The 26,186-nt window shown below is 30.3% G+C and overlaps 2 long non-coding RNA genes across 3 annotated transcripts; both read right to left on the bottom strand.

Moving 5' to 3' along the window:
* Positions 1–905: 905 nt before the first annotated feature.
* Positions 906–10,240, bottom strand: LOC147801030 (uncharacterized). Its single transcript, XR_015430804.1, has 5 exons — positions 10,123–10,240; positions 7,913–7,939; positions 3,816–3,848; positions 3,072–3,089; positions 906–1,148 (listed from the first exon to the last, which is right to left on the bottom strand). It is a non-coding gene; the product is annotated as an uncharacterized LOC147801030 (long non-coding RNA).
* An 8,051-nt stretch (positions 10,241–18,291) lies between these two features.
* LOC147801029 (uncharacterized) lies at positions 18,292–25,231 on the bottom strand. Of its 2 annotated transcripts, XR_015430805.1 has the most exons (5): positions 25,047–25,231; positions 23,645–23,671; positions 19,596–19,628; positions 19,393–19,410; positions 18,292–18,527 (listed from the first exon to the last, which is right to left on the bottom strand). It is a non-coding gene; the product is annotated as an uncharacterized LOC147801029 (long non-coding RNA). The 2 variants fall into 2 exon arrangements; XR_015430806.1 differs by lacking the exon at positions 19,596–19,628.
* Positions 25,232–26,186: the final 955 nt, after the last annotated feature.

Here is a 26,186-nt window from a genome sequence, read left to right as displayed (position 1 = left end):
AATGCAACGTTAAATCATCAATATAGTGATTACTGTATTAAAAAGTAGGCGTAACTATCTTTCTTTAACTAATCTTACAAAATATTTTGCTACCACTTTATTAGAACTTTTCCAGAAAGCGGAGCAGTTGGCATCCCTGCCTTCATATCGATGAAAAAATCCCGACTTTCCTCGCAGGAAAATCTAGTCGCACCCAGCTGCACGATGAAAAATCCCGACTCTTTTCGCAGGAAAATCTGGTCGCACCCAGCTGCACTCGAGAAAACGACAGCTGAATTTTTTTCAGGGCATGCTGAATTGGTGGAAAACGTAGTCACCACAGATCGGTCAAAAGTCGATTAATCGACGACCGGTCGGTAAGCGCTGGGGAGCAAACGTCGAATAATCGACGGCCGGTCGGTATACGATGAGAACAAAACGTCGATTAATCGACGACCGGTCGGTAAGCGCTGAGAACAAAACGTCGATTAATCGACGGCCGGTCGGTAAAGTGTTAAGATAATAGCTCAAAACATGGTTGATAGGCCTCTCCAAAAAATCCTCAAAGTATTTTTTGTTTTAGGCAATAGAAATGTTTTTACAGCGTTTCGCGTATGTGTAAAAAAATGACTTATTTTTTCCTAAAAATGACAGTTTCAAAATAGCAATAATTATAATTTTCTGCTAGTTTTATAAGTTTTTAAAATTTTACTATAATATTTAAAACAAAGTTGCCGAAACTTGGCGGATGCCTTCACTCAATTTTTATATAGCATTGTTATGAATCTTAGCAACGGCAGATACGCATTAAATATAAAAAAATTTCTATTTTACATAATGTTATTATTTTCAGTATTCATTCATTATTTACTGATAAATAATGTCTTATGAGATTCCATGTTTTGAATAGTAAATCAATAAACAAATACAATTTCTACAAGCTGTTTTATTTATGTACGATGACATCAGATGCTCAGACATATTTTTTTTAATTTGTTGACGCATGGTTATACCCAGTATCTATAGCTATTGATATCCTCCATTTCGGTTTCGTTGATTACCTTGCTGAGATCCTTGATTTTGCTGATTGTTGTTAAGATCTCCTCGGCCATAGTTTGAGTTGTAAGCACGTTGATTGTTACTTTGAGAAAGACCCCCTCCTTGGTTTGCTGTAAAATCAAAAAATTTTAATATTTCTTCATTTGAAACTTTTCTTTTTATCATATTATTTCTAATTATTACTCTTTATTTAAGCTAAGCTAAAATGATATTCATTTAATCAAGCATTTTATTCCTTTGCTAAGCAAAACTTTGACCTTACAAGCATAAATTTAATTTGTTTGAAATGAAAAACTTAAACTTCGTTTTTTATAGTGCCCCTCCCCCATTATAAGTATTCGAAATCCTTAAAATTTATTACCCATTAGATTGGGACAAAACATGCTTAATTTTTATTAAATTTGAAATTAATATGAAATATAGTATTAAAGTAGTAAAATAAAATACCAAACTTCCAACACCATAGCTTTAAAAAAGTATGAAAGCGTAGCTTATTGCTTACTTGTTTGAAATCATGTATCGCGATCTCATTCAATAAAACGTTTATACATCATGTGAGTAATTAAAATTATTTTCGAATTATATAAAATGGCAAAAAAATAACTCATAACTGCCATGCTTTTATTACCCTATTCATTGCTTTGTTATTTTATTACTTAATTGTTTTTCTAACGGCAGACACTGAACTTCTCGCCTTTATATATGGAACTGTTGCTCATTTAACTTTCCCCGATGAGCACCTGCGAACCTAAGTCACAGAGGCGACCAATATTACGCATGCCACACTGCCACAGAAAACTGTTAAAACTATGCGGTCCGCATATATTTAGTGATAAGTTTACTATGTAACCCGTTCCGTGTAACTTGCTCAGCTTTGTAAAATTGTATTTTCTAGTGGTAGCGAAATGTAAGTTACTTTTTGTTTGCTATTTTTCATTGTAAGTAACTTTTTCACCACTAAATATCAAAAATTATAAGTATGATATAAAATGCAGCGTTAAAGCACCAAACTATTGGTTACAATATTAAAAAGTAGGCGTAACTATCTTTCTTTAAAGAATTTTACTATATAATTTGCTACCACTTCATTAAAACTATTCCAAAAGGCGGAGCAGTTGGCATCCCTGTACTCTATTGTACCTTGACAAAATGTCACATGAATATCAGGTTGCAACGCGCGACATCTATGTGTTGTCACCGGCCACTAACGTTTGGCTTGGACGTGGCACCAACGTGTTGTCACCGGTTGTTAGTGTATGGCGTGCGTATGGCACCAGCGTGTTGTCACCAGCAGCTAACGTTTGGTTTTCACGTGACAACACGTTAGTGTCACCGGACATGAAAGTGTTAAGAGGACAAGCCACATCACACAATAGAAGACAACACAGAGCGAGAGACATCCAAGACCTAAACCAAAGCCTCCCATAACTGAAAGCCTCCACACGGTTTCTTATAGGTAGTCCGATCAGACCACTATGAAGATAAACCAGTTTACGAAAGAGCCATTTAATAGAAAATATAGTAGAAATAAGAAAGTGGTGGCAAATATATGTTTAAAAACTTGTTTAATTTATGAATATAATTCATTTGTCTTATTAACTTGTCAATCACTACAGATTCAATTCTCAAATATATATGATAAATTTCTCTTGATTACTATTAAAAGAGAAATTGGATTCATGCTCACAACTGGCTCACTTTTTAAATAGTATGCGCATACTACTTCTAAAAAACCGTGTGGAGGCTTTCTGATGCAGGAGGTGATGCCTAGACGCCCTGAAAACTAGCAACCACTGGCTTTGCAGACAGACGCGCTGATCGCACGAACACCTGACCGGCTCTTACTTATTCTAAAAGAGTTAAAAAGTGATAACATAAATTCTAAAAACATTGATCACATCCTGATTGCAGTTAAATGTATTTGTCGGTTTAATAGTTTTTCTTAAACTCAATATCAAGCTGCTGAAAGGCTGGAAAAAACTAAAATTTATCAAAAAAATGCATGAAAGAAATGTATAATTAAACAAACATACCTTGATTTACAGGTCTTCCTAAAAAGGATATCAAAAATAGTTAAAAATACAAAACTATGATTTATTCTAAATTCATCAAAATTTATTTACTTATTTTTTAAAAAAAATAGCATTGCTGTAGGAGAGATAAAGCTAATGTGGATATGGGGCTAGTGTAGACAAATGGAATATTTCTATTATTTATCAATCGAAACTTGTTAAATATTTTATCAGATTGGCCAAACTGTGTCACAATAAAAATTATAAATATAAATTAGCAAATTTAAGGACATATTTTTATAATCAAAAAGTAAATTCTTAAGTTTCTTTTTACTTGCCATTTAAATTTATCATTTTTAAAAATAGAAGTTATGTTGCTATGAATAAATAAGTTTATTGCATATTTTAAAAGCCATTTACTCATTTCACGTTTTTTTCTCAAACCTATACGAATCGTTTGTAGTATTACGCTTTGTTTAAAGATTGAACGACTCTTAACCGTTTTAAACAATCAGCAAAATTGCTCAAAAGAGAGAAGATTAAATGTTATACCACTTAAGAATACCAGAACACAATTTTAAAATGAGTATAGACCATGACAGATTTTTAGGAAAAATGGATTTAAATTTTTTTTTTCAGATACATATACCATAAAAATTTTCATTTTGACTTTCTGAAATATTGACATATTTTGCGACAGGTGATAATTTAAACATGAGGTCTAATTTTTTCTATCATTTATTAATATGTTATCAAAATACAAACCTCCGTAACCGCCACGACCACGGTAACCTCTTGCTGTAAAATAAAAATCAAGCTTTTAGTAAACAGCTTTGTATAAAAGAGATTTTCTAATGTTATTTGTATGACACATTTAATGAATAATGCTTAAAAATATTTCTTTATTGTTCTGTTACATTTATCTGGTAATGTCTTCAGTTCCTTTTTGTGAATAGTTGTATTTAAAAAATTTAAAAGTTTAGTAGACGTTTATGGTTAGTGCTTTTCTTGAAGAGTTAAAATATTTGTGTTTCCTTACATAATTCTAATTTCTCTCTTTCTTTTCTTTTCTTTCTGTCAGAAGTTTTTAAGATATGCTATTTAAACATTTATTTTAAAGATAAATTTGTCATAACTTTTCTTCATAAGTATTACCTATCACTGCAATATGTAAATTTAGTTGTTCATAGATTAACGTATTAATTCTTTTTAACAGAAAACAATACCTGCATAAATATTTTACAATCAACTTGTGTTTTATTTCTATTTGAGAAGAACATTTTGACAAAATTCTTTTTCGAATATTTTTTCATTAAGAAACTAAGAATTTCGCAGTAATAGTTTTTTCTTCAAAAAATTTAAAATTTGAAATTCTAATACTTTGGATTTATGGATATGTGTCAGGGAGATAATAAAAATGGAATGGAAAATTTCTTTTTCTTATTTATTTATTTATTTATTTTTGAAAGAAACTGAGACTTTCTCAGCAATAGTTTTCCATTTAGAAAACTTGAAATTCGAAATCCTAATACTTTGGATCTATGGATGTGTCGACAGGAGTTGATAAAAACGGAGATTTGCATAAATCTTTAAACAAGATGATCACTTTCGCAAGATTTTAAAATAACAAAACTGTGTAGTGATTTTCGAAAGAAAATAAGCAATTTGATCAAATCTTTTAGCGGTTTTGGTAAAAAGATGGAATAATATAGTTTAGATAGTATGGTCAAAGTAATGAATTAATAATGACCGGTTATTATTAAAAATAACCAATAAAGTTAAAGTATGTAAGAATGTATGCCAAGCAATGGAACTTAACCTTAAAAAAAATTTCAATGTAGGGTACACCTAACAAATATGCACCGAGTAATGGGAATTAGTCTTAAAAAGACTTCAGTGTAGGGCAAACCAGACAATGTCATTTTCCTTGACTAATCAGATTATTAAAAACAATGAAGTGTGTTTATTATCAATAGCCACGTTCCCTTCACAAATATTTTTATTAATCGGAGGGGTAAGAATAAGAAGAGTAAGATTAAGCGAAACATAAAGTGGTAGCAAATATATGACTGAAAGTTTGTTTTATTTATGAATATTATTGGTTTGCCTTATTCACTTGCCAACCACTACAGATTCAATTCTCAAATATATATGATGAATTCTTCTCAATTACTTTTACAACAAAGCAAATAAAACGATAACATACCTGCCAACTTTTAATCCTTTCGAGGATGATTTTCCCCACTGGTAGTAAAATGGAATTTAAATTACAATTTTAGGCAGAAACAAACGCAATATTTTAAACTAGCTGATGCGGACTGTCAGAACAGTATTACATATTAATATATATGATTAATGTTTTTAAATATAGTGGTGGATCAAAAAGATTTTAAATTAAGTTTATAAATGCAAGGAAGCATACATTTTACTACCACTTTAAATACAGAAATAAAATTTTACGCCAAATGCGTAAAAGTTGGCACATATGCGATAAACATGCCTCTAAACAGTGGTAATGGAAAAATTTATGCAGACAAAGACAAGACAGAAATATTTGCAAACTCAATCGAAGATCAATTTTCTCCAAATAAAGAACCAAATGATAAATCCTCAGATCAACAAATTATATCTACCTATAATACCTACTTCAGTAAAAATAAAATTAATAACTCAATGAGTTATACGGATAATGACGAAATCAAAAACATCATTAAAAAACTAAATAAGAAGAAAGCCCCCGGCTACGATAACATCACCAATATCATGATTAAAAATTTACCCCCCTTAAGACTGAACCAACTCACTAACATAATCAACGCAAGCGTCAAACAGTGTTATTTTCCAAATCACTGGAAGCATGCTAATCATCTTATTCCCAAAACCAGGGAAAAATCATTTAAACGCAGAAAATTACAGACCGATTAGTCTTTTATCTTCACTATCTAAAATCATGGAAAGAATTTTATTAAATCGAATTTACCCACTATTAAGCTTTCTCCCGAACGAACAATTCGGTTTTCGGAAAAACCTCTCCACAACTAAACAGTTGATTCGAATACTTGAATTTATTAGTGAAGGATTCTTCAAAAAACAAACCACTGCCTTACTCATGTTGGACATCGCTAAAGCGTTCGACAGAGTATGGCATACTGGTCTTATATATAAAATGATACAGCAAAATATTCCTGATGATCTTGTTCATATTATTAATAATTATTTAATCAATAGAACATTTCAAATTAAAATTAATGACCATTTTTCTACAAGGAGAAAAATACAAGCAGACGTACCACAAGGCTCTATTCTGGGGCCCATTCTCTTCCTAATATACTGCTCAGACTTCCCAGTTAACAGGGGAGATATAAATATTCAAACAGCCTTCTAGGCGGATGATACCGCGATACTCAGCCGATCCTTAAATGTAAATAATGCAATTAAAAGACTACAAAACAATGTAAAAGATATTGAAGCCTGGTGCAGCAGGTGGAAGGTTAAAATCAATAGCTCCAAATCAAACCTTCTCATTATTCGTAAAACATATAAAAAGAAAATTATAAACTACGAAAAAATCTTATTATTCATCGAAGAAGTTCCCAAAGTCCTAAAGCAAACTATTTGGGTATCACTATAAACTGCACACTAAATTGGAAATATCACGTCTCTAATATACTTAAAAAAGCTGAAGCTGCTTATCAAGCTTTGAAACCCATTTTAAATAGCAATAGCAAAATGGCTTTAAACACGAAAAGGCACATTTATAGGCACATTTATCTAATGTGCATAAGACCAATCCTCAGCTATGCATCCCCGGCATGGGGGACGCTTACAAATACACAAAGAAAGAGACTCAGAGTCTTCGAACACAAAACCCTAAGACGAATCACTGGGGCTCCCTGGTTTGTCAGAAATAACACCCTCTATAATGACCTCAAAATCGACAAAATAGACGAGTGCCTTTTTAAACTCAATGCATCCTTTTTTAAAGGTGCCAAAAATTGTTCAACACGTAAATTCAATAAGTTATTAGACATTGATTTCATAGATGACAATAAAAATTTCAGCCCGATAACCGCTTTTTTCTTAAGCGACTGTGTTCTCTCTAAGCATTTCGGATAATCATGACTATCCCCACTGCCCTAGACAAACTGTGTTCTCTGCACCAATGAAGCCCGGCTATACCGGTGGGAGGCGAGAGAGTGCACAGGGAGTCTTCCCACTTTTGTAAATTTGTAAATAGTGTAAATATTCTTTCTTTATCTTTATCTTCAATTTGTTCCCTTTATTATGCATCAACTTGCGACTTATTTTTATGTATGACTCAGACTTGATTTTATCAATTATTGTTCATTCTGAGATATAACTTAATGTTAACGCAGCACCTCCCTTCCCTTCCACCACATATTATCCAATTTAGATGAAAGAGCAGATATCCATACATGGATAGGTACTCTGAAGAAAGTTGATTAGTTAGTTAGTTAGTACTTTTACAAAAGATTTTGGGTTCATGCGCACAACTGGTTCACTTTATAAATGGTCTGCGCGGACTATTTATAAAAGACCGTGTGGAGGCTTATCCCACAGGGCTATCTGCCCTTTCATCGAAATTTAAATTGGATAATGACGGATGAAGTGGGAGAATTTATTACGTAAACGTAAAATTAGATACAATTAGAATAACTGATACGTGAGGGTAATTTTTATCATCTCCAAGCCGCAAATATATCTGCTTTGCGATTTTTGAATATTCCGGTTGTTACGAGCAAAACATTATTATATTACAAGCAAAAAATAAACGAAAATAATTGAATGAAATACTAAAAGCATGTGAAAAAGGTAAATAGCTTTAAAAATGTATTCCTTACCAGGGCCATTATAGTTATTATATTGTGCTGCAAAGAAACAATTTTGTGTGTTATTTAAAGGCAACCAAGCATTAGTTACAAATATATTTATTTTTAAAACAACATTTTTTAACTCACAAAAAATGATACAAATTTAATGATTGCTTAAATCATTTAAAAATAATATTCTAAACTCAAATTGAAATGATTTACACTCACAGATGATAGATTTTAATGAATGTAATTGAGTCACTGAATTACTGCGGTAATAAAGAACGATTTACGTTTCTACTGCATGTTTTGAAAATCAAGGCGTAATTTTTGTTACTATTTTAATTATTTCTGAAGACATTTGGGAGCCCTTTGATCATGTACAGTAATTTATTACTATCCCTGTCCCAAATTTGTTGCAACTTTTGAATACTTTTGTACTGATTATTAATTCTGATGATTTTATGATTTTACTTGAATATTTTTCTGAAATTTCAGGATGCTATGCAATCGATCAACAGGATTTACTTACCAAGCATTGAATCCTTAACTCAGTACCAAATTAGGTTCAAACCTCCAGGGCTCGTTCGCTCTTTAGCCACGCCCATTTTGTTGAAACTATTCCATCAGTAATTGCACAAAACTATGAATCTGAATTCACTTTACTGGTGTCTATTGCATCAGGAAATTATTCATGACTACTTAAAATGTAGCAAATAATTTGATGCAAAATTACCGACTTAAATGTAGCAACGAATTTGTAGCGGAGGGAGTAATAATTTCTTATAATCAGTGCATTTTAAAATAATTCAACATTATTAATACCTTACTCACTTGTTAAAATTAAAATTTAGTTGTGGATTTTAAGAAAGGGAGGATTAGCTATGCTTGTATTTTTTTCCATTAAGTTTAATAGAGTTACACATACTTGTAAAACATATATTTAATGTGTATATAAATATTATACTGCAGAAAAACATAATATGATTGGGTTCCGTAAGGCAATTTTAACAACTCTAAAACTGCCATAATTTTAAAAAAAGCTTGGAAGCTATTTCGTGTTTCGAATTAAAACAAACTGACCGTTTATTTTCAATTAAGTTTTATTTTATTTAATCAATTTAGTTTATAGATCGATAAGTTTCAAAGATAAAGTTAATGTATTATTTTTCTTTTACTTTAAAACAAGCTGAGACTACGAATTTTAAAAAAATTAAGCTCTGATTCATTTCAGATTAACTAAATTATTTACTTATCCGGTTTATATATCTCCAGAGTATGTAAATATTTACTTATCTTATGTCTCACCTTGCATTTATTTAAATTGCAGTAAAAAGTGCTTAATTTTACACAGAAACCCAGTTTTTATTCTTGCAGAATTAAATAATATTATATTGTTATCCATCAAAAAGATAAAATTAGAACAAGAGTGTGTAATATAAACCATTCGAGGTTTTTTAGTAATTTTATTGTTTTCAGTGATATATTTTATTCTTGAATTGATTTCCTTGTTTTTCATGATATAATTTATTACTTTATTCTTGATTGCTTTTATCATTCAAATGATTGCAAATCATTCAGATGATTTAAAAAATTTTTAAGTTCGCAGTTTATAAGTATATTTTAATTTTTTTTTTTTAATTCTCTGACAGAGCAGTGAAATTCTGACACCTAAATACGAAATTTTTCATTTATTTTCACTATAACATATTATCGTAATTTAAAATTTAAGCTTATTTTTTATTACCACTTTTCACTTGTATTATTTTCATGTATCGATTACATTTAACGTTACTTAATAAGCTACTTCCCGTGATATGAATTGAAAAAAAAATCCCGAAAGAAAAGCTCTGTAAATTACATAAAAAGCTGCTAAGCTAGCTTTTCCTTATTATATATTTTTGGTATATCTTAAAAAAGGCAAAAAATTTATTAAAAGTCTAAACTTAAAAGCTAAGTATCTGAAAACTAAGTAGGTTAAGCCAAGTTATATGACATTACTTAATATTACGGATTTCTAAAATGTTTTTAATAAAATTTCTTTAAGTATTTTAAATAAGTAAAAATATATTTATGGAAATGATTTATTTTCCTGGATATTTTTTCAAAGGATCATCAATCATTCATCAGATTTGCATGCATACTTTAATAAATAAAGGATGGAGAAATTTATTTAGCTTTGAATGAATTCAATATTTTTTCAAAATATAAAATTCTAATTTGATAATTGTCTATCTTACCTTCTGAGCATGCTGTGAGAACAGCGACAACAAAGACCATGAGACAAATTTTCATAAAGGTGTTCATTTTTATTATATAGTTTAAATGCCTTAAATAGCAGTTAGTTTGACAAGATGAGTTAAATTTTAAATCTGCCTTCTGCGCGATATCTTTTATACCAATCTGCTTTCAAAGAAACAAAAATTACCTCTTTGCAAATTTAAAATTTCCAAATCATTAATTGGTTTTCGTGAAGTTAATTTTATTTACAGTGAAACACATGCCAATTACGTCAATTGAATTTGATTCGTTTAATAATGCCTTCAATGCTGTTTAAACCTATAAAAATCATATTGCAAATATTTTAATCCGAAACAGTGTCGAAGATATTAAAAATTTTGCAATATATTTTAAGTTCTCTCTTATTTTCCTTTAAAGAGAAGCTGCAAAAATAAATTTTACAACCCTGGCGTAGGAATATATTACGTGTAAATATCTGATTGGTTTAATTTCAGTTGCAAAATATATTTAAAGCGAATATCAAATGAAATATTTCAATAGAGCGTTCGAGGGCCGGGATAGCCTGGTCGGTAGGGCGCTGGGCCCATATCCAAGAGGTCGTGGGTTCGATCCTCGCCAGCCGAAGACTCCCCGTGTAGTAAATGGTGACTGATGCACGTTAAATCTGTCGAGTCTCAAAGTCCTCCATGTTACCACAACAAATCAATACCTCTGGGGGTACTGATCCAGGAGTTTCCTTGTCTTCTGGATTGGTTCAAAATTACAAGGCTACGGAGTTGAACGTTAGTAGTCGTAAACCCATGAACTTGGGTCGGCTGTTCAACGACGGTTATAAATGTAAATAAATAGAGCGTTCGCCTTCCAATGAGGTAAACTGGGCTCGAATCCCAGCAAAGGCTGGTCGATACAAATCCACATCCGGATTAAACCAACCACATTGCGGACTTGAAATATCTTCAGTGGTAGACGTATCATGCAACTAAGGCAAATTTCTCCCAATACTGGATGAAGGAGTTGCCTTGTCTTCTGGAATGGGTTCGAAATTACAAGGCTACGGAGTTGAACATTAGTAGTCGTATATTCAACATTTGATCACTGTTATAAAATAAAATAAAAACTCTACTAAGAGCCGCAATGGCTCAGGGAATAGATCGTCCTCCCTCCAATGAGGTGAACTGGGTTCGAGTACCATTGGTGGCTGGTAGAGTCAAATTCCGCACCTGGCTCACACTGACCACAATTTTGACGTAAAATATCGTCTGTGGTAGACGTATCATGAGTTAAAGTTCCCTTGCCGTCAAGCTAACCACGGGAGATTTCCGTATTTTTCCACTCCATGTAACGCTAATGTGGATTAGTTCCATTAAAAAGTCCCCCACGAAAGCAAATTTCTCCCATTACTTGGTCCAGGAGTTCCCTTGTCTTCTGGATCGGGTTAAAATTTAAAAGGCTGCGGAGTTGGTAGTCGCAAACCCAAAATTGAGACGGCTGAACAACCACGGTTTTATTTATATATATATATATAATATATATATATATATATATATATATATATATATATATATATATATATATATATATATATATATATATATATATATATATATATATATATATATATATATATATATATATATATATATATATATATATATATATATATATATATATATATATATATATATATATATATATATATATATATATATCCGAATTGGCCAAAAATGTAATCGATTACATTTTTTGATTACAGCAGTAATCATGATTACAACTTTCAAAAATTTTTGATTACAGCTGTAATCATGATTACAATATTGATTACAGTAATCAATTACTTGTAATCGTGATTACAAAGTTTGATTACAGCTGTAATCATGATTAAATAGTCGATTACAGTAATCAATTACTTGTAATCATGATTACAACTTTCAAAAATTTTTGATTACAGCTGTAATCATGATTACAATTTTGATTACAGCAGTCAATTACTTGTAATCATGATTCCAAGTAATTGCGATTACAAGCAATCACAACAAAAACGATTACGAGTAATTATGATTACAAGTAATCAAAATATATGATTACATGTAATTTGATTACATGTAATTTGATTACATGTAATTATGATTACATGTAATCTAAATACACGATTACAAGACTATTGTATTCTTATAAATGATCATATTTTACAGTAGATAGTAGAATGTATTTTATAATGATAAATTTTGCACGTATTAACATGTACTGCATTTTGTACGTATTTGTATACGTACAAATGAATGTAACTAAAATGTATGTACATATGATTTTATCAAGTGCATATGTTCAGACATTTCAGTTTCACACACATATACATACACTTATGTTGTAGGTATAAAATACATGTACGTATCTATATAGATAATAATTACGTATGTATGTGCAAGCAATGTAGACATGTACATTTATGCACAATGAACATATGCATTTTATGCAAATATTTGTGTATTTAAAATGTATATCTATGTTCATGTATGCATGTATATACAAGTACTCGTGTTTGTATGAACATACATACATTGTCTGTACAATATATGTCCCATGCATGCATGTGCAATTTATTTATGAACTGTATAATATATGTATGCATGTACAATATAGGTATATCTGTAGGATGTACAATGTATGTATGTATACATGTACATGATATGCATGTCCAGTGTATTTATGTACATATACTTAATATGTTCATGCTCAATGTATGTATCCAAATATGCTTAATACATTTGTGTACGATTGTACGTACATTGGGCGTACTTATATTTTACATATATTCATACATACATTCGACATGCATAACGTACGTACATACACACATTTAAGATGCATATATTGTACAGATGTGTATACATATAGCGTACAGATGTATATGCATGTAATGTACATATGATGAAGTGAGCATATAATGTTCACATAATGTACATATGTGTGTACATATACAGTACATATGTGCATAAATATATAGGGCATAATTCTTTCGTACAAATTTTACATGTGTACATGCATGCTATCCCTATCTGTGCATATGGTGCAATGTATATATGTCCAATGAATGCATCCATACATGTACAATACACGTATGTTCCATGTATGCATATCCATATGTACTATATATGCACCTACAATACATGAATGTATGTACATACATTGTACATGCGTACTTACATTACACGTATACATATGTACATTACATTTATGTCTAAATATGTGTACAATGCAATAAATAAAATGCATGTAAGTTAACTTTTAATGACTCAAGCAAGTTAAATAACAAAATCAAACGATATTTAAATTTAGTTTTCAGCTTTAATTGTTCTTTATCATTTTGAAATTCTCTGAATAAAAAATTATTTTCAGGTATTTTCATGAAATGTTTGACAATACAGATTTATTTTTTTTATAACATAATGCATGATTCATAGAAATTTTTTAAATGGTAAGAAAAACGGTCAATTTTATGTGTGGAATAAATATTTAGAAATTCAAAATAAAATTATCGTTTGCTTTCTAAAAAATATGAGGTCTAGTTTCATATGCCTTAGAATAAATTATAAAAGAAATTTTAATAACTTTACTCATGTAAATTTTTTTAATGTATGCACAATGTATGTGTATATTGTAATTACATATATTTAAATGTACGCATGTATTTGTACATTACTTGTAATTATGTACGTGTATACGTTGTATGTACATGCGTACATTGTGCACATAACTATTTTTGTACATCCATGCATTACATGCGCATAAGTATTAACAAAGTATGTAGTTATACAAGTACATACGTATGTACATAAGTACATACTTTGCGTGCACATATATCGATGTACATATAAATATACATGTATACAAGTACGCATTTTATTTACGCAACTATGTGCATAGATTGCACCTTTAAATAACATTCTTACATGTTGTACGTAAATACGTAAAATTTTATATACATACGTACATTGTATATACGTGCTGTTATCGTAAATTTATACAATATATGTACTTAAGTACATAAAAGCATGCAAACGCATAAACATTATTTTCATATGCGTTCATACATATATTGTCTATGTATACAAAGATACAAAACATTGCCTTTTTGTACAAACTAACATACATGCGTACATGTATCATAAATGCATAATTATATGCACTAAGCATAAGCGCATTGCATTAAGTATATTACAATATAATTATGAATATTGTACGTACAAACAACGTTTGTGCATACCTTGTATGTATAGGAATCGCATATTGTACGTTCATGCGTGCGCACATTCTATGTACATAAAAATATGTAAACACATGAATACTTACATAAAAAAATTTACTATAGTATACAATCGTAATAACTTGTAATCGTATAGTTTGATTACAAGTAATCATAATTACATGTAATCAAATTACATGTAATCATGATTACATGTAATCATATATTTTGATTACTTGTAATCATAATTACTCGTAATTATTTTTGTGGTGATTACTTGTAATCGCAATTACTTGGAATCATGATTACATGTAATCATATATTTTGATTACTTGTAATCATAATTACTCGTAATCATTTTTGTTGTGATTACTTGTAATCGCAATTACTTGGAATCATGATTACAAGTAATTGATTACTTGTAATCGTGATTATAATATATATATATATATATATATATATATATATATATATATATATATATATATATATATATATATATATATATTTAAATCGTTACGATGTGCACAAGTTGTATAAATTCGCATTTTATTTATGAAAAAGTTTTTGTAGTCGGGCTAATAGAGGTAACATAACATATATTTTTATCAAAAGAGATTTTGATGGTTTTTATTTATAAAAATACAGTCTTTTCAATACTACTAATGTTCTAATAAGGGGAAGGTGCATTTGAAATATTTACTTCGGACGGAGGCTTGTGGTATTAACGATACATACTTGCCAGCTTTTGACGCCCGGTGGCTTAGCGGTAGCGCTTCGCACTGTCGTGCCACAGGTCCCTGGTTCGGTCCTCGGGCTGGGCAAGGTTGACTCAGACTTTCATCCTTTCAGTGGGTCGATAAATGAGTGCCAAGCAAGCTTGGGAAGTAAACACTGGGTGTTCCGCGTTCGGCTGACTACCTGACCGGAACATCTGCTTCTGCACCCCAGAGCCCAAGGTCAAGAAAACTGAGATGGGCACAGTAGGCCTTGGCCCTCTAGGGCTGTCGCGCCGCTGGATTTTTATTTTTTCCAGTTTTGGTGGAGGATTTTTCTTGAACATTTATATTAGCAGAGATGCCAACTGCTCTGGATTCGAAAAAATATTTTTTTAAAAAATGATAGGGAACTACAAATTAAATTTGCAACTTTTTGGTTAATTTTGTAAATTTTTAAAATGTTCAACAATGCTTAACTGTAGCAAATTGGCGTATCAGATACGCCTATGAATCATTTATTGGTGAGTAGAAACCCTATAAATCGAGAATTGACTGAGCCAAGAATCATACATTAAAAAACTACTACAGGAAAATATTTATCCAATATCTGGAGGAAGTAGGCATCTCTGTATTAGTAATTAGTAATGAGATTTATAGTTTACCCTTTTATCGAATTTCATTTGCATCGATATTAATTACCAACTTGTACGGCCTTTGAGAATAGTTTTTATAAGATCTATTTGTTGGTGAATTTTGCCTAGAGAAATCTTAATAGTTTTGATTTTAAAAAATAATTAATTGTTGTTTTATTACAGCTTTGTAAAATCTTTTTCAGCGACCGTACAATTTGGCAAGTATTCATATAAGAGATAAATTAAACCTGATAATCATATACCGTAATTTTTCTGTTCGGGCAAAATCAAACAAGTTACGCGTACCCGTTTTAGTACCCCAATAACTTGAATAGTAAACTTACAAAATATTTGGGTATTATAGCTTAATCAAGATTTTTTTCAGTGTAGAAAAGTGTCACAAACTTAATTTTTACTAACTTTACTGCAGCCTTACACTAAAAAACAGCAATGCTTTTTTTCAATATCTCAATAATTTGAATAGTGGACTTTTAAATTACTTCGATATTGTAGCTTAATCAAGATTTTCAGAATAGAAAAGTGTCAAAAAATACATCACTGATTTTGCCACAGCATAAAACTGAAAAGCAACAATGTCATATTCCTTATCCCAATAATTTGAATAGTGAACTTTCAAATATTGAAGAATTGTTGCTTAATCAAGAATTTCTGTATAGAAAAGTGTCAAAAACTGCTTTTTTTACCAACTTTGCTGCAGCATTACACTGAAAGCAGCAATGTTCATATTGAGTATCCCAATAATTTGAATAATGAATTTTGAAATTATTAAGAGATTGTTGCTTAATCAAGATTTTAAGGGTAGAAAAATGTCAAAAACTGCATTTTTTACCAACTTTGCTACAACATACACTAAAGCAACAAACTGCCATAAAGCCATATTTAGTATCCCAATAATTTGAATAGTGAGCTTTCAAATTATTGAGGGATTGTTGCTTAATCAAGATTTTCAGGGTCGAGAGGTGTCAAAAACTGCAGTTTTTTCTAACTTTGATGCAGAACAGCACTGAAAAACAGCAATGCTCCTTTGCAACAATTGCGTATTGCCTAAGCGGCAGTTTACTAATAATATAATAAGAAAACTTGGGGAGTTCATGTTTTCGTTAAGTGAACCCAATTAAGGATACTCATATTTAATGTTTAAAGAAATGATCTTGATGAGCTTTAAACTTTTTTATATTTTATTTCCCAGCCGGCGATGAGCAGTCGACCCAATATTGAGTTTCCAACTATCAATGTTCTACAAGGTTGCTTTGTAATTTTGAACCTAACCCAGAAGACAAGAGGATTTTTGGATCAAACATTAGGACATTCTAGCCTTCGTATGACTTTTGGGGGGAACTATCCCACATTTGCGTTACACGGAGAGAAAAACAAGAAAGCTTCCCGCTTTTCTCGTCGGCAAGGGAACTCTAATGCATGATCACTGAGTATATTTTACTTCTGCAGAGAGCCGGGAGCAGAATTCGTATCAACCAGCCATCATTGGGATTCAAACTTAGGGCACTTCATAGAAAGACGAATGCTCTATCCTTTGTCTCTGAACCTTGAACATCGAAATTTTCCGTGGGGAAGAGGAAATTCTCTCAAACTTGCACAGTATTCATTACTCATAATCTACTTCAATAAAAAGAATCAGAGCAGTGATGGCTCAGGGGATAGAGTATTCGCCTTCCAATGAGGTGAACCAGATTCGAATCCCAGCAATGGCTGGTTGATACAAATTCCCCATCCGTCTTGAGCCGACCACTGTGCTGACGCAAAATATCCTCAGTGGTAGACGGATCATGGGCTAGAGTCCCCGTGCCGTCAGGCTAACCGAAGGAGGCTATCGTTGTCTTCAGCTTCATGTAACGCAAATGCGGGTTAGTTCAACGCCTCCTGTAACTGAAAGCCTCCACGCGGTTCTTTATAGGTAGTCCAATCAGACCACTGTGAAGGATATCCACTTACCGAACGAGTCATTTAATACAGAATATAGTTTAAAAAAAGAAAGTGGTGGCAAATATATGACTAAAACTTTATTTTATTTATGAATATTATTGGCTTGCCTTATTCACTTGTCAACCACTACAGATTCAATTCTCAAATATATAAGATAAATTTCTCTCAATTACTTTTATGAAAGGTTTTGGGTACATGCACACAACTGGCTCGCTTTTTAAGCAGTCTGCGCGGACTACGTATGAAAGACCGTGTGGAGGCTTCTTGATGTAGGAGGTGATGGTTAGTTCCATCATGAACTCCTCCACGAAGGCAAATTTCACCCAATACCTGATCCAGGATTTATCTTGTCTTCTGCATTGGGTTCAAAATTACAAGGCTACGTAGTTGAACATTAATCGACGCAAACCCAAAAATTGACTCAGCTCTTTAGCTGCGGTTATAATATAAAAATAATAAATTAAAAAAAACCAGCAAATCAACTTAATAACACTTAAATATCAAGTTTTTCTAATTTATCATGGTGTTATTATTTCCAGTATTTAATAATTCTTTGCTGGTAAACAATGTTTCAAAAGATATGTTTGGAAAAGTAAATCACTAAGCAAAACACAAGTTTTTACAAAATATTTTATTTATGTATTATAACATCATTTGTATCTTCTTTTTTCAAATGTTAGGCTTATATATACTTAGTATCTATAGTTAATAGACTCCTCCATTTCGATTACGTTGAATACCTTGTTGAGAAGCTTGATTTCTTTGATTGTTGTTAAGATTTCCTCGACCATAGTTTGTATTGTAAGCATCTTGTCTATTATTTTGAGAAGTAGCTCCTCCTTGACTTGCTGTGAAATCATACAAAAACAAGTGAAAACTGACTGTTTCATATTATTCTTGATTATTATTCATTGTTTTAAGCTAAACTTGCACAAAAACATATTCATTTATCAAGAATTCCATTGCTTTTCTAAGAGAAATATTTAACTTACATCAACAGTCTCTTGATTTGGCTTGAAATAAACTAATGATTTGGTTTTTATCACGCATGTATCATGTAAATATGTGAAATGCCTGGAATCTATTATTCATAGGATCGGAAAATATATACGATCATAGCTGTAATTTCGATAAAATTATAATTTGCTTAATATAAAAAAACAAAAAAATTTAACCCCAACTTTTAACATCATAATTTATAAAAAATGTGAAAATGTAGGGTTTTTTATACCTATATAAAATCAGGTGCCGCTAAAAATAATCCCATGCCATTTATTAATGCATACTGAAAATTAACATACATTACAAAATTTGTATTTTCTTTACATATAAAATAATAAATTAAGTGCTAACTTCCAACATTATTATTTATAAAGTGTGAGAAAATGTAGAATTTTTTTCACTTATATAACAACTATTATAACTACTATATAACTAGCTACTATTATTTCACTACTGCTAAAACATATCTGATTTGATTCACCTGCAATTTTATGTGGACTAAGTTTAATCACGAAATTTGATAATTGCATTCCTTTCAAAAAATTTCGATTAGCTGCACAACCACAATAATAATTTAATAACATAGCAATTGAAATTTACTCAATTTTCATGTTTCTCTTGAACTCTGTTACAATTACTGAGGTGTCATAACAGAATATCAAATTTATCAAAAAAAAATTATAAAATAAATGTAACATTAAATAAACATACCTTGATTTACAGGTCTTCCTAAAAGAAATATCTTAATGTATTAAATATTACAAAACAATGAGTTTTTCCAAATTTATCAAATACATGTACCCTAAAATTCTTTTTGACTTATTGTAACTTTCATATTTTTTGAGAAAGATTATGATTTAACCATCAACTCTAAATTTGCCCCTCAATTGGTAATATATTATAAAGTTACTAACCTCCGTAACCACCGCGACCACGTCCACCTCTTGCTGTAAAATAAAAAGTAAGCTTTTATTAAACAGCCTTATTCGAAATAAAGAACAGATTTTCAAATGTTATTTTTTTATAAACTATTCAATAAATGCTTTAAAGAAATGTCTGCATTGTTTTGTTGCATTAATCTCTAATTAATATTTTCTATCCATTTATACGAACAGTTGTATTTAAAAAAAATTGAAATTTAATAAAACAGTTATGGGTAGAGCTTTTCTTGAAGTGCTAAAATATTTGTTTCTCCGAAAATATGTTAGCAATATAATTCCCATTTCTATTTATTTTTCTTTTCTGTCTGGAGTTAGGTAATGGTATTTTAAAAGCAAAATTGGTAGCCAATTGTAGAAATTACCCACTTATTTCAAGCAAACAAATGACATGCCTTTTCTTCATAAATATTACCAATCACTGGAATATATAATATCAATGTTAATAAATTAACGATTTTAATTCTTATTTACATAACACCATAGTTTAACGGATATTTTACAATCTCCTTGAGTTTTAGTCCTAATCGAGACATTTGACAAAACATACATTTTGACAAAACTCCTTTCAGAAAAATTCACGACAGAAAACGTATAGTTCTCGATGTCAAATAATAATAAACAGATTTCAATTGCTGTAAATCAATTATTAAATTTTTGAACCTACATCAAAGCTTTTATTTATATATTCAAATTAAATGAATAGTTAACTTACTGAAAATATACAAATGTTTAAGGTTCTTAATAAAAATGCATTGTTTATAAAATTCAGATGAAAAATAAGCAATATAGAATTAAAATTCGCTCTTGAAAACATTATCAGGTTTCGCATGAGCCTGGAAAATATATAAACACGTAACAATTTTTTAAAAGAAACCGAGAATTTCTCAGTATTAGTTTTCCTTTTCAAAAATTTAAAATTCGAAATCCTAATACTTCGGATCTATGAATGTGTCGCTTGGAGATAGTAAAAATGGAGATATGCTCAAACCCCTAAGCTAGATGTCCAATTTACGGACGATGTTAAAATACCATATGTGTGGGGTAATTTTCCTACAATAAGTAAGCGATTAGAACAAATCCCTTAACTCTTTAAGTCAAAAGATTAAATTCTATTATTTAGATGTCTGGTCAATGTAACATTAATATTACGGTCAATCGATTAATATTAATAATTTTCGGTAATACTAATATGCGTCGGTGTAAGTATGTGTGAATTTATACCGGGCAGTGACGCATAACCTTAAAAAAAATCCATGTGTTGCATATCAGTAGGTCATATGTGTACTGGGCAGTGATATTTAACCTTAAAATACATCATTAGTGTAAGGTATACTGATGAACAGCACTTATTTTCTTTGATTTATTCGGTTATTAAAGATAATATTGACTATTATTTATTTATTTTGATGGTAGGCACTGAACTCTTGTCCTTCGCATCGGAAGATGCCAGAAGTTCTGCTCTTTAACGTTACCCGGTGGACACCTGTGAACTTAAGTCACGAAGGCGAGCAGCATTACCCACTCCACACTGCCACAGATACCAGTTCATAAAGTGGGCCACATTCACACACCACACAACAGAGAACAACACAGAGAGAGAGAGACATTCATGCCCTGAGCTAGATTCTAACCCGCAACCATTGGTTTCGCAGCCAGGCCAACGCCTCCTATAACTGAAAGCCTCCCCTCGGTTTTTTATAGACAATCCAATCAGACCACTGTGAAGGTAAATCAGTTTACAAAGGAGCCATTTAATCGAAAATCTACTAAAAATTAGAAAGTAGTAGCAAATATGTGTCTAAAAACCTGTTTAATTTATGAATATGATTGGTTTGTCTTATTTACTTGCCAACCACTACAGATTCAATTCTCAAATATGTATGACAAATTTCTCTCAATTACTTTTAAAATAGAATATGGGTTTATGCGTTCAAATGGTTCGCTTCTTAAATAATCTACGAAAATTCCGTGTGGAGGCCTTCTGATGTAGGAGGTCACGCTGACCGCTCGGTTACCTGGCCGGTGCAGACTATTATCAAATGCAGCATTCTTTAATAAATCATAAATTTGATTTTCAAAACGTAATCAGGTTTCACATGTACCAGGAAAAAGTATGAACTGTTATCAAGATAATTATAAAGATAATTTCTCAGTATTAGTTTTACCTTTAAAATATTTTAAATTTAAAATTCGAAAGCCTAATACTTTAGACCTATGGATATTTCGCAGGGAGATATGATAAGAAATGCAGATGCGATCAAATCCCTGAACTAGATTATCAATTCATGAGAGATGTTAAAATTAAAACATAATGAGGTGATTTACTCAAGAAAAGTAAGTTATTTGATCAAATCTCTCAACTATTTTAGTGAAAAGATGAAGTAATGTTGTTTATATGTAATGGTCAAAGTAGTTGACAACTTAAAATATTCGCCTATTATTATTAGGTATAACCAAGTGAGTCGGTTAAGGTTGCGTAAATTTATATCACCCAGTGTCACATAACATTAAAAAAATGTTAGTGTAGGATATATCGAGAGAAAATGTATACCAGGAAGTGGCACTAAACCTTAAAAAACAAAAGTGTCGAGTTTGCAGTGTATCCACTTTCTAGAAAAAGAAGTATGGTCGGTTAAAGTATGTATAAATTTGCATCAGACTATGGCGCATAATATTGAAAAAAAAGGCCAATGAAGAATATTTTGTGCAAATATACCCCGTGCAGTGGCATTAGCCTTAAAAAACATCTGTGTAAGGTATATCGGGCAAATGTGTACCAGGCAGTGACTATTAATCTTTAAAAAAAACAACAGTTTGGTAAACCGGGCAAAAAATATTAAACAGTGATTATTATCCATACATATTTATTTTCCTTTAACGAAACAGAGCGGTGAAGTAAAAGTATGGCTGCATATTTCTACTCCTTTTGCGTAAAGTTATATTTCAAGCTTAAAGTAAAATGTATACTTGTGGTAAAATGTATGCTTTCCATTTATTTGTTGGATTTAGAATTTTTTTTAAAGAGGTTTTGGTCACCACTGCATATAAATACTTACTAAAAAAGTATTTCTGGCATATGAACGAACTAAAAAATATATTTCTATATATGACTGTAATTCAGTTTTAATTTTGCTTCTACATGGGAATATTATCCTCGAAAAAATGCAAAATCTGGCAGGTATGGGTAAAAGGAGTTGCAACAAGAGAAAAATATTTGAGTCCAAAGTTGTTTATTTCATCTTTTCAATAAGCAATTAAAATATTTGATCAAGTCACTTATTTTCTTTAGGGAAATTACCCCACAAAATTGGTATTTTAACAGTTTTCGTGAATTGTTCATATTGTTTAGGGATTTGATCAAATCTCTGTTTTTCTAATCTCGGCAACAGTTATTTCTACGTAAAGATTTTAAACAAATTGACTGTCTCAAACAAAAAAATAATAATAAATAAATGATGAATTAGATGTGTAAATAAATAAAATACGATTTTTCATTTTAACATTACTACTGATTTTTAAGATTTTCAATACGCATATAAATCTTGGTAACATACAAAATCTTAACTATTCAAGAATGCTTTCAAGATAAAATGTGCTACTCATTTTTATCAAACTATCACGAAAACGGGCTACAAATAATTCTGCTTTCGAGATAAAATGCTACTCGTTTTAATTAAAATATCATGAAAATGGTCTTAAAATAATTCCGTTTTCAAGATAAATGCTACTTGCTTTCATTAAAATATCATGAAAATGGGCTAAAAATAATTTGATCAAGTGTTACAACCTGGAAAAGTTTAGATGAAATTAAGCAACATTTCAGCTAATTTAAAAAATGAAAATTAAACAAATTATTTGAAAAAATTTCCAAATTTGGTGTCAGCTTTAAAAATTCTGAGCAATTTTGAAAATTCGAAGCGATTTCTGTATTCAGGATCTCAAAAGTATAGTATTCTTTATAATTGAAAGTATTATTAAAAAAATGTAAAAAAAGCAAATAATTTTAAAAATATATCCCTTACCAGGACCATTATAGTTATTGTATTGTGCTGTAAAGGAAAAAAAGTATGTTATTTAAAAGCAACTAAATATTATTTACAAATTTATTTATATTCAGAATACATTTTTTCACACCATAAAAATTCATTGAATGCATAAAATTTAAACCTAAGTAAACAGTAAATTAAGTAAGTCAAGCAATGTAATTTTAAATTACATAGTATTATATTATAAGTCATTTTAAATTACTTACACAGAGTTTCTTGATAAAATTATTTAGTATTTTGAATAAAAATAATATTTGAAAACAAAGAAAAACAATTGTGGGTATTTTTTTTAAATAGAGATTTCATAGATCGCATTCAAATCCTAGTAAATAATAAATTAAAAAACTGCTTCATTTCAAATGAAATTAAAATATTTTTAAAATAAACGTTTTTGAATTTGTTAGCACTTCATCTTGCCTTCTGAATATTCAATATGAACAGCGAAAATAAATGCTACCAGGCAACATTTCATGCTGGCGTTCATTTTTATAATGTAAGTTAAATGCTTCAACACGTTCACGCCGGGAAAAGTGAAAATACTGGTACGGGAAAATAGAAAATACTGGTAGACGAACTATTTCAGTATTAGATAACATTTGGGAAGAGTTAATCTATTCTCAACAATAACAATTCACTCTAAGGAAATTTATCACGGCGAAGAAGCAATTCATTATAAAAATTGCATCCGTTTAAAAACAATTGGTAGTTATGGATTTTTATTATTCCCGTAAAAAAACTAAAAGATGAAATTTATTGTTACCAGTTTTTACTCCGGTGCGCTGCCAAGATGAGACAATCTAGCGTGACCCACCGGTGGGTCTCCCCGGCGTGAACGTGTTAATTAGCAGTTAGTTGAGAAACATGTGTTAAAATTCAAAATCTGGTTTCTGCGCGAGAATCTTGAATACCATTCTACTGTTACAAAAACATGAATTACTTCTTTACAAATTTAAACTTGTCGTATTGATTATTTATTTTCTTGAAATTGAATGTATTTGTAATAAGACATGTTAGCATTATGTAAAATAAAAAAATATGAATTTATTAACTTTTTATCATACATTCTGAATATGCAGTGAGAATAGCGACAACAAATACTATCTTTCAAATTTTCATGAAGTTGTTCATTTTTATAATGTAAATTAAATGTTTTAATTAGCAGTTAGTTGAAGAATATGTGTTAAAATTCCCAAATCTCGTTTCTACGTGAAAAGCATTTTTACCTTTCTGCTATATAACAAAAACATGAATTATTTTTTTACAAATTTTAAACTTCTCGTATCGATTATTTATTTTCTTGAAGTTAAATGTATTTGTAATAAAAATGTGGGCATTTTGTAAAATAAAGGAGTTTGAATTTATTAACTTTTTATCTTACCTTCTGAACATACTGTGAGAACAGCGACAACAAATGCTATCAAGCAAATTTTCTTGAAGGTGTTCATTTTTAAAATGTAGGTCAGATGCTTTAAATCTGTTAGTTAGAGAAGATTATTTAAATTTTAAATCAGGTTTCTACTCGAGAACTTTTATACCATTCTGCTTTCATAAACAACAAGAATAAACTCTTTTGAAATTTAAAATTCCATATCAATTACTGTTTTACGTGAAGTTAGACGTATTTACAATGGAACATATGTCGATTATGTCAATTGAATTTAATACCCTTAACGTTGGTTAAACCTATAAAATCATATTGTGGCGAAAGGATTTAATATTGGGAAATGTATTTTAACTTGTCATATATAATTTTAGCTAAAAGAGAAGCAGTAAAAATGCATTTTCGAGCACTCGCTTTGGTAAATTTCAGAAATAGATACCTGATAGTTTTAATTTTAGTTTCGAAATATAATTAAAATGAATAACTATTAAGGTATGTCGAAACTCTTCATACGTAATTTTCCAATTTATTACAGATGTATTAGCAATTTATTTTCATTTTATAAATCAAAAATCTTTGCAGTCTAGGAAAAAGAAAGTTAAAATATATTTTTATCACAAAGTGTTTTGATACTTTATATGACTTTAAAAAGAAGTCTTTTTCAGACTACAACAGTCTATCAAGGATAAGCGACAATTTAAATTTACTACGGGGTGAAAACTGTTGAATTACACTTTTAGAATTTCCCTTCTGAATTTACCGTAAAATAACTGTCAACAGTCTGTCCATCCTATTAAGCAAAAAAGTTAAATTATAGCTGGGTGCATTTCTTTACAGATGCAGTTTTGAAACCATTTACAACTAGTAAAATTCATATTCCATGAATAAGAAACTATACGATTTTGCAACCATTTGAAACTAAAGTAGTTTCAAAACTTAAACAGACATTGGAGCTCTTTTGGGTTTTGCGCCATTTATGCGTGAATGATAGTTTTGTATTCTGAAAGAAAGTCACGAAAGAAGGTTGAAGAGTGAATTACAATAGAAACATTTCATATATTGAGAGAATGGAAGAAATATTGTGGTATCATCTCTGAGATTTAAACTCCTGTTCAGCAAGTCATGAGACCAGCCGAT

This window comes from Parasteatoda tepidariorum, chromosome 12 (genome assembly GCF_982258835.1).
Source record: "Parasteatoda tepidariorum strain Cologne lab strain chromosome 12, Ptep-v5.0, whole genome shotgun sequence".
NCBI classification, from domain to species: Eukaryota; Metazoa; Arthropoda; class Arachnida; order Araneae; family Theridiidae; genus Parasteatoda; species Parasteatoda tepidariorum.
This window is presented reverse-complemented; position numbering and strand designations above follow the sequence as displayed.